The sequence below is a fragment of the Oncorhynchus masou genome, chromosome 5, assembly GCF_036934945.1.
Source record: "Oncorhynchus masou masou isolate Uvic2021 chromosome 5, UVic_Omas_1.1, whole genome shotgun sequence".
Taxonomy (NCBI): Eukaryota; Metazoa; Chordata; class Actinopteri; order Salmoniformes; family Salmonidae; genus Oncorhynchus; species Oncorhynchus masou.
Window position 1 is genome coordinate 1617366 of NC_088216.1, and position 15991 is coordinate 1633356.

Below are 15991 nucleotides of genomic sequence, written 5' to 3' on the forward strand. Positions count from 1 at the left end.
TCGATATTTTTTTTCTTATTTTTGGACATTTTTCCAAGAAGGGCCTCGTTAGCGCAGTAGGTCGCGCTTCAGTCTCATAATCTGAAGGTCGTGAGTTCAATCCTCACACGAGGCAGCAAAGCATTTACAAAGACAGTGTTGGCTGAAGGTGAAAATTAATTCACTGCTATTTTGGACTTTCACACAATACATACTTTCGTCAAGGTGGATACCACATCTTAAGGTCCATATCGATATGTATTACTTTAGAATGAAATCAATCTTTTTGTCTCGGGGTTGTAGAATTTCAGACCATACATACATTTTTGCACGGTGGTCTCAACATCACTGTCAAAATCTGAAGTTCGGTATCGATATTTTTTTTCTTATTTTTGGACATTTTTCCAGGAAGGGCCTCGTTAGCGCAGTAGGTAGCGCGTCAGTCTCATAATCTGAAGGTCGTGAGTTCGATCCTCACACGGGGCAGCAAAGCTTTAAAAAAGACAGTGTTGGCTGAAGATGGAAGTGAAAATGAATTCACTGTCGTTTTGGACTTTCACACAATACATACTTTTGTCAAGGTGGATACCACATCTTAAGGTTCATATCGATATGTATTACTTTATAATGAAATCAATCTTTTTGTCTCAGGGGTTGTAGAATTTCAGACCATACATACATTTTGGCACGGTGGTTTCAACATCACTGTCAAATTCTGAAGTTCGGTATCGATATTTTTTTCTTATTTTTGGACATTTTTCCAAGAAGGGCCTCGTTAGCGCAGTAGGTAGCGCGTCAGTCTCATAATCTGAAGGTCGTGAGTTCGATCCTCACACGGGGCAGCAAAGCTTTTAAAAAGACAGTGTTGGCTGAAGATGGAAGTGAAAATGAATTCACTGTCGTTTTGGACTTTCACACAATACATACTTTTGTCAAGGTGGATACCACATCTTAAGGTTCATATCGATATGTATTACTTTATAATGAAATCAATCTTTTTGTCTCAGGGGTTGTAGAATTTCAGACCATACATACATTTTGGCACGGTGGTTTCAACATCACTGTCAAAATCTGAAGTTCGGTATCGATATTTTTTTCTTATTTTTGGACATTTTTCCAAGAAGGGCCTCGTTAGCGCAGTAGGTCGCGCGTCAGTCTCATAATCTGAAGGTCGTGATCTCGATCCTCACACGAGGCAGCAAAGCATTTACAAAGACAGTGTTGGCTGAAGATGAAGTGAAAATGAATTCACTGTATTTTGGACTTTCACACAATACATACTTTTGTCAAGGTGGATACCACATCTTAAGGTCCATATCGATATGTATTACTTTAGAATGAAATCAATCTTTTTGTCTCAGGGGTTGTAGAATTTCAGACCATACATACATTTTGGCACGGTGGTTTCAACATCACTGTCAAAATCTGAAGTTCGGTATCGATATTTTTTTCTTTTTTTGGACATTTTTCCAAGAAGGGCCTCGTTAGCGCAGTTGGTAGCGCGTCAGTCTCATAATCTGAAGGTCGTGAGTTCGATCCTCACACGGGGCAGCAAAGCTTTTAAAAAGACAGTGTTGGCTGAAGATGGAAGTGAAAATGAATTCACTGTCGTTTTGGACTTTCACACAATACGTACTTTTGTCAAGGTGGATACCACATCTTAAGGTTCATATCGATATGTATTACTTTATAATGAAATCAATCTTTTTGTCTCAGGGGTTGTAGAATTTCAGACCATACATACATTTTGGCACGGTGGTTTCAACATCACTGTCAAAATCTGAAGTTCGGTATCGATATTTTTTTTTTTTTTTTTTTTACATTTTTCCAAGAAGGGCCTCGTTAGCGCAGTTGGTAGCGCGTCAGTCTCATAATCTGAAGGTCGTGAGTTCGATCCTCACACGGGGCAGCAAAGCTTTTAAAAAGATAGTGTTGGCTGAAGATGGAAGTGAAAATGAATTCACTGTCGTTTTGGACTTTCACACAATACATACTTTTGTCAAGGTGGATACCACATCTTAAGGTTCATATCGATATGTATTACTTTATAATGAAATCAATCTTTTTGTCTCAGGGGTTGTAGAATTTCAGACCATACATAGATTTTGGCACGGTGGTTTCAACATCACTGTCAAAATCTGAAGTTCGGTATCGATATTCACTGCTATTTTGGACTTTCACACAATACATACTTTCGTCAAGGTGGATACCACATCTTAAGGTCCATATCGATATGTATTACTTTAGAATGAAATCAATCTTTTTGTCTCAGGGGTTGTAGAATTTCAGACCATACATACATTTTGGCACGGTGGTTTCAACATCACTGTCAAAATCTGAAGTTCGGTATCGATATTTTTTTCTTATTTTTGGACATTTTTACAAGAAAAATCAGTCTCATAATCTGAAGGTCGTGATCTCGATCCTCACACGAGGCAGCAAAGCATTTACAAAGACAGTGTTGGCTGAAGGTGAAAATGAATTCACTGCTATTTTGGTGGATACCACATCTTAAGGTTCATATCGATATGTATTACTTTATAATGAAATCAATCTTTTTGTCTCAGGGGTTGTAGAATTTCAGACCATACATACATTTTGGCACGGTGGTTTCAACATCACTGTCAAAATCTGAAGTTCGGTATCGATATTTTTTATTTTTTTTTGGACATTTTTCCAAGAAGGGCCTCGTTAGCGCAGTTGGTAGCGCGTCAGTCTCATAATCTGAAGGTCGTGAGTTCGATCCTCACACGGGGCAGCAAAGCTTTTAAAAAGACAGTGTTGGCTGAAGATGGAAGTGAAAATGAATTCACTGTCGTTTTGGACTTTCACACAATACATACTTTTGTCAAGGTGGATACCACATCTTAAGGTTCATATTGATATGTATTACTTTAGAATGAAATCAATCTTTTTGTCTCAGGGGTTGTAGAATTTCAGACCATACATACATTTTGGCACGGTGGTTTCAACATCACTGTCAAAATCTGAAGTTCGGTATCGATATTTTTTTCTTATTTTTGGACATTTTTCCAAGAAGGGGCTCGTTAGCGCAGTAGGTCGCGCGTCAGTCTCATAATCTGAAGGTCGTGATCTCGATCCTCACACGAGGCAGCAAAGCATTTACAAAGACAGTGTTGGCTGAAGATGAAGTGAAAATTAATTCACTGTATTTTGGACTTTCACACAATACATACTTTTGTCAAGGTGGATACCACATCTTAAGGTCCATATCGATATGTATTACTTTAGAATGAAATCAATCTTTTTGTCTCAGGGGTTGTAGAATTTCAGACCATACATACATTTTGGCACGGTGGTTTCAACATCACTGTCAAAATCTGAAGTTCGGTATCGATATTTTTTTTTTTTTTTTTGACATTTTTCCAAGAAGGGCCTCGTTAGCGCAGTTGGTAGCGCGTCAGTCTCATAATCTGAAGGTCGTGAGTTCGATCCTCACACGGGGCAGCAAAGCTTTTAAAAATATAGTGTTGGCTGAAGATGGAAGTAAAAATGAATTCACTGTCGTTTTGGACTTTCACACAATACGTACTTTTGTCAAGGTGGATACCACATCTTAAGGTTCATATCGATATGTATTACTTTATAATGAAATCAATCTTTTTGTCTCAGGGGTTGTAGAATTTCAGACCATACATACATTTTGGCACGGTGGTTTCAACATCACTGTCAAAATCTGAAGTTCGGTATCGATATTTTTTTCTTTTTTTTGGACATTTTTCCAAGAAGGGCCTCGTTAGCGCAGTAGGTAGCGCGTCAGTCTCATAATCTGAAGGTCGTGAGTTTGATCCTCACACGGGGCAGCAAAGCTTTTAAAAAGACAGTGTTGGCTGAAGATGGAAGTGAAAATGAATTCACTGTCGTTTTGGACTTTCACACAATACATACTTTTGTCAAGGTGGATACCACATCTTAAGGTTCATATCGATATGTATTACTTTATAATGAAATCAATCTTTTTGTCTCAGGGGTTGTAGAATTTCAGACCATACATAGATTTTGGCACGGTGGTTTCAACATCACTGTCAAAATCTGAAGTTCGGTATCGATATTCACTGCTTTTTTTCTTACATTTTTGGACAGGTTTACCACATCTTAAGGTCCATATCGATATGTATTACTTTAGAATGAAATCAATCTTTTTGTCTCAGGGGTTGTAGAATTTCAGACCATACATACATTTTGGCACGGTGGTTTCAACATCACTGTCAAAATCTGAAGTTGAAAATCGAATTTTTTTTTCTTATTTTTGGACATTTTTACAAGAAGGGCCTCGTTTTGGACTTTCACACGAGGCAGCAAACAAAGACAGTGTTGGCTCAAGGAATTGCTATTTTGGTGGATACCACATCTTAAGGTTCATATCGATATGTATTACTTTATAATGAAATCAATCTTTTTGTCTCAGGGGTTGTAGAATTTCAGACCATACATACATTTTGGCACGGTGGTTTCAACATCACTGTCAAAATCTGAAGTTCGGTATCGATATTTTTTTCTTATTTTTGGACATTTTTATAAGAAGGGCCTCGTTAGCGCAGTAGGTCGCGCGTCAGTCTCATAATCTGAAGGTCGTGAGTTCGATCTTCACACGGGGCAGCAAAGCTTTTAAAAAGACAGTGTTGGCTGAAGATGGAAGTGAAAATGAATTCACTGTCGTTTTGGACTTTCACACAATACATACTTTTGTCAAGGTGGATACCACATCTTAAGGTTCATATCGATATGTATTACTTTAGAATGAAATCAATCTTTTTGTCTCAGGGGTTGTAGAATTTCAGACCATACATACATTTTGGCACGGTGGTTTCAACATCACTGTCAAAATCTGAAGTTCGGTATCGATATTTTTTTCTTATTTTTGGACATTTTTCCAAGAAGGGCCTCGTTAGCGCAGTAGGTCGCGCGTCAGTCTCATAATCTGAAGGTCGTGATCTCGATCCTCACACGAGGCAGCAAAGCATTTACAAAGACAGTGTTGGCTGAAGATGAAGTGAAAATGAATTCACTGTCCTATTTTGGACTTTCACACAATACATACTTTTGTCAAGGTGGATACCACATCTTAAGGTCCATATCGATATGTATTACTTTAGAATGAAATCAATCTTTTTGTCTCAGGGGTTGTAGAATTTCAGACCATACATACATTTTGGCACGGTGGTTTCAACATCACTGTCAAAATCTGAAGTTCGGTATCGATATTTTTTTCCTTATTTTTGGACATTTTTCCAAGAAGGGCCTCGTTAGCGCAGTTGGTAGCGCGTCAGTCTCATAATCTGAAGGTCGTGAGTTCGATCCTCACACGGGGCAGCAAAGCTTTTAAAAAGACAGTGTTGGCTGAAGATGGAAGTGAAAATGAATTCACTGTCGTTTTGGACTTTCACACAATACATACTTTTGTCAAGGTGGATACCACATCTTAAGGTCCCTATCGATATGTATTACTTTAGAATGAAATCAATCTTTTTGTCTCAGGGGTTGTAGAATTTCAGACCATACATACATTTTGGCACGGTGGTTTCAACATCACTGTCAAAATCTGAAGTTCGGTATCGATATTTTTTATTTTTTTTTGGACATTTTTCCAAGAAGGGCCTCGTTAGCGCAGTAGGTAGCGCGTCAGTCTCATAATCTGAAGGTCGTGAGTTCGATCCTCACACGGGGCAGCAAAGCTTTTAAAAAGACAGTGTTGGCTGAAGATGGAAGTGAAAATGAATTCACTGTCGTTTTGGACTTTCACACAATACATACTTTTGTCAAGGTGGATACCACATCTTAAGGTTCATATCGATATGTATTACTTTAGAATGAAATCAATCTTTTTGTCTCAGGGGTTGTAGAATTTCAGACCATACATAGATTTTGGCACGGTGGTTTCAACATCACTGTCAAAATCTGAAGTTCGGTATCGATATTTTTTTCTTATTTTTGGACATTTTTCCAAGAAGGGCCTCGTTAGCGCAGTAGGTCGCGTCAGTCTCATAATCTGAAGGTCGTGATCTCGATCCTCACACGAGGCAGCAAAGCATTTACAAAGACAGTGTTGGCTGAAGATGAAGTGAAAATTAATTCACTGTCCTTTTGGACTTTCACACAATACATACTTTTGTCAAGGTGGATACCACATCTTAAGGTCCATATCGATATGTATTACTTTAGAATGAAATCAATCTTTTTGTCTCAGGGGTTGTAGAATTTCAGACCATACATACATTTTGGCACGGTGGTTTCAACATCACTGTCAAAATCTGAAGTTCGGTATCGATATTTTTTCCCTTATTTTTGGACATTTTTCCAAGAAGGGCCTTGTTAGCGCAGTAGGTAGCGCGTCAGTCTCATAATCTGAAGGTCGTGAGTTCAATCCTCACACGAGGCAGCAAAGCATTTACAAAGACAGTGTTGGCTGAAGGTGAAAATTAATTCACTGCTATTTTGGACTTTCACACAATACATACTTTCGTCAAGGTGGATACCACATCTTAAGGTCCATATCGATATGTATTACTTTAGAATGAAATCAATCTTTTTGTCTCAGGGGTTGTAGAATTTCAGACCATACATACATTTTGGCACGGTGGTTTCAACATCACTGTCAAAATCTGAAGTTCGGTATCGATATTTTTTTCTTATTTTTGGACATTTTTACAAGAAGGGCCTCGTTAGCGCAGTAGGTAGCGCGTCAGTCTCATAATCTGAAGGTCGTGAGTTCGATCCTCACACGAGGCAGCAAAGCATTTACAAAGACAGTGTTGGCTGAAGGTGAAAATGAATTCACTGCTATTTTGGACTTTCACACAATACATACTTTTGTCAAGGTGGATACCACATCTTAAGGTCCATATCGATATGTATTACTTTAGAATGAAATCAATCTTTTTGTCTCAGGGGTTGTAGAATTTCAGACCATACATACATTTTGGCACGGTGGTTTCAACATCACTGTCAAAATCTGAAGTTCGGTATCGATATTTTTTTTCTTATTTTTGGACATTTTTCCAAGAAGGGCCTCGTTAGCGCAGTAGGTAGCGCGTCAGTCTCATAATCTGAAGGTCGTGAGTTCGATCCTCACACGAGGCAGCAAAGCATTTACAAAGACAGTGTTGGCTGAAGGTGAAAATGAATTCACTGCTATTTTGGACTTTCACACAATACATACTTTTGTCAAGGTGGATACCACATCTTAAGGTCCATATCGATATGTATTACTTTAGAATGAAATCAATATTTTTGTCTCAGGGGTTGTAGAATTTCAGACCATACATACATTTTGGCACGGTGGTTTCAACATCACTGTCAAAATCTGAAGTTCGGTATCGATTTTTTTCTTATTTTTGGACATTTTTCCAAGAAGGGCTTCGTTAGCGCAGTAGGTAGCGCGTCAGTCTCATAATCTGAAGGTCGTGATCTCGATCCTCACACGAGGCAGCAAAGCATTTACAAAGACAGTGTTGGCTGAAGATGAAGTGAAAATTAATTCACTGTCCTTTTGGACTTTCACACAATACATACTTTTGTCAAGGTGGATACCACATCTTAAGGTCCATATCGATATGTATTACTTTAGAATGAAATCAATCTTTTTGTCTCAGGGGTTGTAGAATTTCAGACCATACATACATTTTGGCACGGTGGTTTCAACATCACTGTCAAAATCTGAAGTTCGGTATCGATATTTTTTTCTTATTTTTGGACATTTTTCCAAGAAGGGCCTCGTTAGCGCAGTAGGTAGCGCGTCAGTCTCATAATCTGAAGGTCGTGAGTTCGATCCTCACACGAGGCAGCAAAGCATTTACAAAGACAGTGTTGGCTGAAGATGGAAGTGAAAATTAATTCACTGTCGTTTTGGACTTTCACACAATACATACTTTCGTCAAGGTGGATACCACATCTTAAGGTCCATATCGATATGTATTACTTTAGAATGAAATCAATCTTTTTGTCTCAGGGGTTGTAGAATTTCAGACCATACATACATTTTGGCACGGTGGTTTCAACATCACTGTCAAAATCTGAAGTTCGGTATCGATATTTTTTTTCTTATTTTTGGACATTTTTCCAAGAAGGGCCTCGTTAGCGCAGTAGGTAGCGCGTCAGTCTCATAATCTGAAGGTCGTGAGTTCGATCCTCACACGGGGCAGCAAAGCTTTTAAAAAGACAGTGTTGGCTGAAGATGAAGTGAAAATTAATTCACTGTCATTTTGGACTTTCACACAATACATACTTTCGTCAAGGTGGATACCACATCTTAAGGTCCATATCGATATGTATTACTTTAGAATGAAATCAATCTTTTTGTCTCAGGGGTTGTAGAATTTCAGACCATACATACATTTTGGCACGGTGGTTTCAACATCACTGTCAAAATCTGAAGTTCGGTATCGATATTTTTTTCTTATTTTTGGACATTTTTCCAAGAAGGGGCTCGTTAGCGCAGTAGGTCGCGCGTCAGTCTCATAATCTGAAGGTCGTGATCTCGATCCTCACACGAGGCAGCAAAGCATTTACAAAGACAGTGTTGGCTGAAGGTGAAAATTAATTCACTGCTATTTTGGACTTTCACACAATACATACTTTCGTCAAGGTGGATACCACATCTTAAGGTCCATATCGATATGTATTACTTTAGAATGAAATCAATCTTTTTGTCTCAGGGGTTGTAGAATTTCAGACCATACATACATTTTGGCACGGTGGTTTCAACATCACTGTCAAAATCTGAAGTTCGGTATCGATATTTTTTTTCTTATTTTTGGACATTTTTCCAAGAAGGGCTTCGTTAGCGCAGTAGGTCGCGCGTCAGTCTCATAATCTGAAGGTCGTGATCTCGATCCTCACACGAGGCAGCAAAGCATTTACAAAGACAGTGTTGGCTGAAGATGAAGTGAAAATGAATTCACTGTATTTTGGACTTTCACACAATACATACTTTTGTCAAGGTGGATACCACATCTTAAGGTCCATATCGATATGTATTACTTTAGAATGAAATCAATCTTTTTGTCTCAGGGGTTGTAGAATTTCAGAACATACATACATTTTGGCACGGTGGTTCAAACATCACTGTCAAAATCTGAAGTTCGGTATCGATATTTTTTTCTTATTTTTGGACATTTTTCCAAGAAGGGCCTCGTTAGCGCAGTAGGTAGCGCGTCAGTCTCATAATCTGAAGGTCGTGAGTTCGATCCTCACACGAGGCAGCAAAGCATTTAAAAGACAGTGTTGGCTGAAGATGGAAGTGAAAATGAATTCACTGTCGTTTTGGACTTTCACACAATACATACTTTTTTCAAGGTGGATACCACATCTTAAGGTCCATATCGATATGTATTACTTTAGAATGAAATCAATCTTTTTGTCTCAGGGGTTGTAGAATTTCAGACCATACATACATTTTGGCACGGTGGTTTCAACATCACTGTCAAAATCTGAAGTTCGGTATCGATATTTTTTTCTTATTTTTGGACATTTTTCAAGAAGGGCCTCGTTAGCGCAGTAGGTAGCGCGTCAGTCTCATAATCTGAAGGTCGTGAGTTCGATCCTCACACGGGGCAGCAAAGCTTTTAAAAAGACAGTGTTGGCTGAAGATGAAGTGAAAATGAATTCACTGTCATTTTGGACTTTCACACAATACATACTTTCGTCAAGGTGGATACCATATCTTAAGGTCCATATCGATATGTATTACTTTAGAATGAAATCAATCTTTTTGTCTCAGGGGTTGTAGAATTTCAGACCATACATTCATTTTGGCACGGTGGTTTCAACATCACTGTCAAAATCTGAAGTTCGGTATCGATATTTTTTTCTTATTTTTGGACATTTTTTCCAAGAAGGGCCTCGTTAGCGCAGTAGGTCGCGCGTCAGTCTCATAATCTGAAGGTCGTGAGTCTCGATCCTCACACGAGGCAGCAAAGCATTTACAAAGACAGTGTTGGCTGAAGGTGAAAATGAATTCACTGCTATTTTGGACTTTCACACAATACATACTTTTGTCAAGGTGGATACCACATCTTAAGGTCCATATCGATATGTATTACTTTAGAATGAAATCAATCTTTTTGTCTCAGGGGTTGTAGAATTTCAGACCATACATACATTTTGGCACGGTGGTTTCAACATCACTGTCAAAATCTGAAGTTCGGTATCGATATTTTTTTCTTATTTTTGGACATTTTTCCAAGAAGGGCCTCGTTAGCGCAGTAGGTTGCGCGTCAGTCTCATAATCTGAAGGTCGTGATCTCGATCCTCACACGAGGCAGCAAAGCATTTACAAAGACAGTGTTGGCTGAAGATGAAGTGAAAATGAATTCACTGTCGTTTTGGACTTTCACACAATACATACTTTTGTCAAGGTGGATACCACATCTTAAGGTCCATATCGATATGTATTACTTTAGAATGAAATCAATCTTTTTGTCTCAGGGGTTGTAGAATTTCAGACCATACATACATTTTGGCACGGTGGTTTCAACATCACTGTCAAAATCTGAAGTTCGGTATCGATATTTTTTTCTTATTTTTGGACATTTTTACAAGAAGGGCCTTCGTTAGCGCAGTAGGTAGCGCGTCAGTCTCATAATCTGAAGGTCGTGAGTTCGATCCTCACACGAGGCAGCAAAGCATTCACAAAGAAAGTGTTGGCTGAAGGTGAAAATGAATTCACTGCTATTTTGGACTTTCACACAATACATACTTTCGTCAAGGTGGATACCATATCTTAAGGTCCATATCGATATGTATTACTTTAGAATGAAATCAATCTTTTTGTCTCAGGGGTTGTAGAATTTCAGACCATACATACATTTTGGCACGGTGGTTTCAACATCACTGTCAAAATCTGAAGTTCGGTATCGATATTTTTTTTCTTATTTTTGGACATTTTTCCAAGAAGGGCCTCGTTAGCGCAGTAGGTAGCGCATTTGTCTCATAATCTGAAGGTCGTGAGTTCGATCCTCACACGAGGCAGCGAAGCATTTACAAAGACAGTGTTGGCTGAAGATGAAGTGAAAATGAATTCACTGCTATTTTGGACTTTCACACAATACATACTTTCGTCAAGGTGGATACCACATCTTAAGGTTCATATCGATATGTATTACTTTATAATGAAATCAATCTTTTTGTCTCAGGGGTTGTAGAATTTCAGACCATACATACATTTTGGCACGGTGGTTTCAACATCACTGTCAAAATCTGAAGTTCGGTATCGATATTTTTTTCTTATTTTTGGACATTTTTCCAAGAAGGGCCTCGTTAGCGCAGTAGGTAGCGCGTCAGTCTCATAATCTGAAGGTCGTGATCTCGATCCTCACACGAGGCAGCAAAGCATTTACAAAGACAGTGTTGGCTGAAGATGAAGTGAAAATGAATTCACTGTCGTTTTGGACTTTCACACAATACATACTTTTGTCAAGGTGGATACCACATCTTAAGGTCCATATCGATATGTATTACTTTAGAATGAAATCAATCTTTTTGTCTCAGGGGTTGTAGAATTTCAGACCATACATACATTTTGGCACGGTGGTTTCAACATCACTGTCAAAATCTGAAGTTCGGTATCGATATTTTTTTCTTATTTTTGGACATTTTTCCAAGAATGGCCTCGTTAGCGCAGTAGGTCGCGCGTCAGTCTCATAATCTGAAGGTCGTGAGTCTCGATCCTCACACGAGGCAGCAAAGCATTTACAAAGACAGTGTTGGCTGAAGATGAAGTGAAAATTAATTCACTGTATTTTGGACTTTCACACAATACATACTTTTGTCAAGGTGGATACCACATCTTAAGGTCCATATCGATATGTATTACTTTAGAATGAAATCAATCTTTTTGTCTCAGGGGTTGTAGAATTTCAGACCATACATAGATTTTGGCACGGTGGTTTCAACATCACTGTCAAAATCTGAAGTTCGGTATTGATATTTTTTTTCTTATTTTTGGACATTTTTCCAAGAAGGGCCTCGTTAGCGCAGTAGGTAGCGCGTCAGTCTCATGATCTGAAGGTCGTGAGTTCGATCCTCACACGAGGCAGCAAAGCATTTACAAAGACAGTGTTGGCTGAAGATGAAGTGAAAATTAATTCACTGTCGTTTTGGACTTTCACACAATACATACTTTTGTCAAGGTGGATACCACATCTTAAGGTCCATATCGATATGTATTACTTTAGAATGAAATAAATCTTTTTGTCTCAGGGGTTGTAGAATTTCAGACCATACATACATTTTGGCACGGTGGTTTCAACATCACTGTCAAAATCTGAAGTTCGGTATCAACTTTTTTTTCTTATTTTTGGACATTTTTCCAAGAAGGGCCTCGTTAGCGCAGTAGGTAGCGCGTCAGTCTCATAATCTGAAGGTCGTGATCTCGATCCTCACACGAGGCAGCAAAGCATTTACAAAGACAGTGTTGGCTGAAGATGAAGTGAAAATTAATTCACTGTCGTTTTGGACTTTCACACAATACATACTTTTGTCAAGGTGGATACCACATCTTAAGGTTCATATCGATATGTATTACTTTATAATGAAATCAATCTTTTTGTCTCAGGGGTTGTAGAATTTCAGACCATACATACATTTTGGCACGGTGGTTTCAACATCACTGTCAAAATCTGAAGTTCGGTATCGATATTTTTTTTCTTATTTTTGGACATTTTTCCAAGAAGGGCCTCGTTAGCGCAGTAGGTAGTGCGTCAGTCTCATAATCTGAAGGTCGTGAGTTCGATCCTCACACGGGGCAGCAAAGCATTTACAAAGACAGTGTTGGCTGAAGGTGAAAATGAATTCACTGCTATTTTGGACTTTCACACAATACATACTTTCATCAAGGTGGATACCACATCTTAAGGTCCATATCGATATGTATTACTTTAGAATGAAATCAATCTTTTTGTCTCAGGGGTTGTAGAATTTCAGACCATACATAGATTTTGGCACGGTGGTTTCAACATCACTGTCAAAATCTGAAGTTCGGTATCGATATTTTTTTCTTATTTTTGGAAATTTTTCCAAGAAGGGCCTCGTTAGCGCAGTAGGTAGCGCGTCAGTCTCATAATCTGAAGGTCGTGAGTTCGATCCTCACACGAGGCAGCAAAGCATTTACAAAGACAGTGTTGGCTGAAGGTGAAAATTAATTCACTGTCATTTTGGACTTTCACACAATACATACTTTCGTCAAGGTGGATACCACATCTTAAGGTCCATATCGATATGTATTACTTTAGAATGAAATCAATCTTTTTGTCTCAGGGGTTGTAGAATTTCAGACCATACATAGATTTTGGCACGGTGGTTTCAACATCACTGTCAAAATCTGAAGTTCGGTATCGATATTTTTTTTCTTATTTTTGGACATTTTTACAAGAATGGCCTTTTTAGTTGCAGTAGGTAGCACGTCAGTCTCATAATCTGAAGGTCGTGAGTTCGATCCTCACACGAGGCAGCAAAGCATTTACAAAGACAGTGTTGGCTGAAGGTGAAAATGAATTCACTGCTATTTTGGACTTTCACACAATACATACTTTCGTCAAGGTGGATACCATATCTTAAGGTCCATATCGATATGTATTACTTTAGAATGAAATCAATCTTTTTGTCTCAGGGGTTGTAGAATTTCAGACCATACATACATTTTGGCACGGTGGTTTCAACATCACTGTCAAAATCTGAAGTTCGGTATCGATATTTTTTTCTTATTTTTGGACTTTTTTCCAAGAAGGGCCTCGTTAGCGCAGTAGGTCGCGCGTCAGTCTCATAATCTGAAGGTCGTGATCTCGATCCTCACACGGAGCAGCAAAGCTTTTAAAAAGACAGTGTTGGCTGAAGATGGAAGTGAAAATGAATTCACTGTCATTTTGGACTTTCACACAATACATACTTTTGTCAAGGTGGATACCACATCTTAAGGTTCATATCGATATGTATTACTTTAGAATGAAATCAATCTTTTTGTCTCAGGGGTTGTAGAATTTCAGACCATACATACATTTTGGCACGGTGGTTTCAACATCACTGTCAAAATCTGAAGTTCGGTATTGATATTTGTTTTCTTATTTTTGGAAATTCTTCAAAGAAGGGCCTCGTTTGCGCAGTAGGTAGCACGTCAGTCTCATAATCTGAAGGTCATGAGTTCGATCCTCACACTAGGCAGCAAAGCATATACAAAGACAGTGTTGGCTGAAGGTGAAAATGAATTCACTGCTATTTTGGACTTTCACACAATACATACTTTCGTCAAGGTGGATACCACATCTTAAGGTCCATATCGATATGTATTACTTTAGAATGAAATCAATCTTTTTGTCTCAGGGGTTGTAGAATTTCAGACCATACATAGATTTTGGCACGGTGGTTTCAACATCACTGTCAAAATCTGAAGTTCGGTATCGATATTTTTTTTCTTATTTTTGGAAATTTTTCCAAGAAGGGCCTCGTTAGCGCAGTAGTTAGCGTGTCAGTCTCATAATCTGAAGGTCGTGATCTCGATCCTCACACGGGGCAGCAAAGCTTTTAAAAAGACAGTGTTGGCTGAAGATGGAAGTGAAAATTAATTCACTATCGTTTTGGACTTTCACACAATACATACTTTTGTCAAGGTGGATACCACATCTTAAGGTCCATATCGTTATGTATTACTTTAGAATGAAATCAATCTTTTTGTCTCAGGGGTTGTAGAATTTCAGACCATACATACATTTTGGCATGGTGGTTTCAACATCACTGTCAAAATCTGAAGTTCGGTATCGATATTTTTTTTCTTATTTTTGGACATTTTTACAAGAAGGGCCTCGTTAGCGCAGTAGGTCGCGCGACAGTCTCATAATCTGAAGGTCGTGATCTCGATCCTCACACGAGGCAGCAAAGCATTTACAAAGACAGTGTTGGCTGAAGATGAAGTGAAAATTAATTCACTGTCCTTTTGGACTTTCACACAATACATACTTTTGTCAAGGTGGATACCACATCTTAAGGTCCATATCGTTATGTATTACTTTAGAATGAAATCAATCTTTTTGTCTCAGGGGTTGTAGAATTTCAGACCATACATACATTTTGGCATGGTGGTTTCAACATCACTGTCAAAATCTGAAGTTCGGTATCAACATTTTTTTTCTTATTTTTGGACATGTTACCAAGAAGGGCCTCGTTAGCGCATTAGGTAGTGCGTCAGTCTCATAATCTGAAGGTCGTGAGTTCGATCCTCACACGGGGCAGCAAAGCTTTTAAAAAGACAGTGTTGGCTGAAGATGGAAGTGAAAATGAATTCACTGTCGTTTTGGACTTTCACACAATACATACTTTTGTCAAGGTGGATACCACATCTTAAGGTTCATATCGATATGTATTACTTTATAATGAAATCAATCTTTTTGTCTCAGGGGTTGTAGAATTTCAGACCATACATACATTTTGGCACGGTGGTTTCAACATCACTGTCAAAATCTGAAGTTCGGTATCGATATTTTTTTTCTTATTTTTGAACATTTTTCCAAGAAGGGCCTCGTTAGCGCAGTAGGTAGCGCGTCAGTCTCATAATCTGAAGGTCGTGAGTTCGATCCTCACACTAGGCAGCAAAGCATATACAAAGACATTGTTGGCTGAAGGTTAAAATGTATTCACTGTCGATTTGGGCTTTCACACAATACATACTTTTGTCAAGGTGGATACCACATCTTAAGGTTCATATCGATATGTATTACTTTATAATGAAATCAATCTTTTTGTCTCAGGGGTTGTAGAATTTCAGACCATACATAGATTTTGGCACGGTGGTTTCAACATCACTGTCAAAATCTGAAGTTCGGTATCGATATTTTTTTTCTTATTTTTGGACATTTTTCCAAGAAGGGCCTCGTTAGCGCAGTAGGTAGCGCGTCAGTCTCATAATCTGAAGGTCGTGATCTCGATCCTCACACGGAGCAGCAAAGCTTTTAAAAAGACAGTGTTGGCTGAAGATGGAAGTGAAAATGAATTCACTGTCGTTTTG

At 38.5% G+C, this 15991-nt stretch overlaps 19 non-coding genes across 19 annotated transcripts; all 19 read left to right on the forward strand.

The window, feature by feature from the left end:
* Positions 1-392: 392 nt before the first annotated feature.
* Positions 393-465, forward strand: trnam-cau (transfer RNA methionine (anticodon CAU)). Its single transcript has one exon. It is a non-coding gene; the product is annotated as a tRNA-Met (tRNA).
* A 283-nt stretch (positions 466-748) lies between these two features.
* Positions 749-821, forward strand: trnam-cau (transfer RNA methionine (anticodon CAU)). Its single transcript has one exon. It is a non-coding gene; the product is annotated as a tRNA-Met (tRNA).
* Positions 822-1457: 636 nt separating this feature from the next.
* On the forward strand, positions 1458-1530 carry trnam-cau (transfer RNA methionine (anticodon CAU)). The gene has a single exon. It is a non-coding gene; the product is annotated as a tRNA-Met (tRNA).
* A 285-nt stretch (positions 1531-1815) lies between these two features.
* trnam-cau (transfer RNA methionine (anticodon CAU)) lies at positions 1816-1888 on the forward strand. Its single transcript has one exon. It is a non-coding gene; the product is annotated as a tRNA-Met (tRNA).
* A 776-nt stretch (positions 1889-2664) lies between these two features.
* Positions 2665-2737, forward strand: trnam-cau (transfer RNA methionine (anticodon CAU)). The gene has a single exon. It is a non-coding gene; the product is annotated as a tRNA-Met (tRNA).
* Positions 2738-3374: 637 nt separating this feature from the next.
* Positions 3375-3447, forward strand: trnam-cau (transfer RNA methionine (anticodon CAU)). Its single transcript has one exon. It is a non-coding gene; the product is annotated as a tRNA-Met (tRNA).
* A 283-nt stretch (positions 3448-3730) lies between these two features.
* trnam-cau (transfer RNA methionine (anticodon CAU)) lies at positions 3731-3803 on the forward strand. Its single transcript has one exon. It is a non-coding gene; the product is annotated as a tRNA-Met (tRNA).
* Positions 3804-5240: 1437 nt separating this feature from the next.
* trnam-cau (transfer RNA methionine (anticodon CAU)) lies at positions 5241-5313 on the forward strand. The gene has a single exon. It is a non-coding gene; the product is annotated as a tRNA-Met (tRNA).
* A 283-nt stretch (positions 5314-5596) lies between these two features.
* On the forward strand, positions 5597-5669 carry trnam-cau (transfer RNA methionine (anticodon CAU)). Its single transcript has one exon. It is a non-coding gene; the product is annotated as a tRNA-Met (tRNA).
* A 637-nt stretch (positions 5670-6306) lies between these two features.
* trnam-cau (transfer RNA methionine (anticodon CAU)) lies at positions 6307-6379 on the forward strand. Its single transcript has one exon. It is a non-coding gene; the product is annotated as a tRNA-Met (tRNA).
* Positions 6380-6656: 277 nt separating this feature from the next.
* On the forward strand, positions 6657-6729 carry trnam-cau (transfer RNA methionine (anticodon CAU)). Its single transcript has one exon. It is a non-coding gene; the product is annotated as a tRNA-Met (tRNA).
* A 278-nt stretch (positions 6730-7007) lies between these two features.
* Positions 7008-7080, forward strand: trnam-cau (transfer RNA methionine (anticodon CAU)). The gene has a single exon. It is a non-coding gene; the product is annotated as a tRNA-Met (tRNA).
* Positions 7081-7710: 630 nt separating this feature from the next.
* Positions 7711-7783, forward strand: trnam-cau (transfer RNA methionine (anticodon CAU)). Its single transcript has one exon. It is a non-coding gene; the product is annotated as a tRNA-Met (tRNA).
* A 284-nt stretch (positions 7784-8067) lies between these two features.
* On the forward strand, positions 8068-8140 carry trnam-cau (transfer RNA methionine (anticodon CAU)). Its single transcript has one exon. It is a non-coding gene; the product is annotated as a tRNA-Met (tRNA).
* Positions 8141-9127: 987 nt separating this feature from the next.
* Positions 9128-9200, forward strand: trnam-cau (transfer RNA methionine (anticodon CAU)). Its single transcript has one exon. It is a non-coding gene; the product is annotated as a tRNA-Met (tRNA).
* Positions 9201-9481: 281 nt separating this feature from the next.
* trnam-cau (transfer RNA methionine (anticodon CAU)) lies at positions 9482-9554 on the forward strand. The gene has a single exon. It is a non-coding gene; the product is annotated as a tRNA-Met (tRNA).
* A 989-nt stretch (positions 9555-10543) lies between these two features.
* On the forward strand, positions 10544-10617 carry trnam-cau (transfer RNA methionine (anticodon CAU)). Its single transcript has one exon. It is a non-coding gene; the product is annotated as a tRNA-Met (tRNA).
* Positions 10618-11961: 1344 nt separating this feature from the next.
* Positions 11962-12034, forward strand: trnam-cau (transfer RNA methionine (anticodon CAU)). The gene has a single exon. It is a non-coding gene; the product is annotated as a tRNA-Met (tRNA).
* A 988-nt stretch (positions 12035-13022) lies between these two features.
* On the forward strand, positions 13023-13095 carry trnam-cau (transfer RNA methionine (anticodon CAU)). The gene has a single exon. It is a non-coding gene; the product is annotated as a tRNA-Met (tRNA).
* Positions 13096-15991: the final 2896 nt, after the last annotated feature.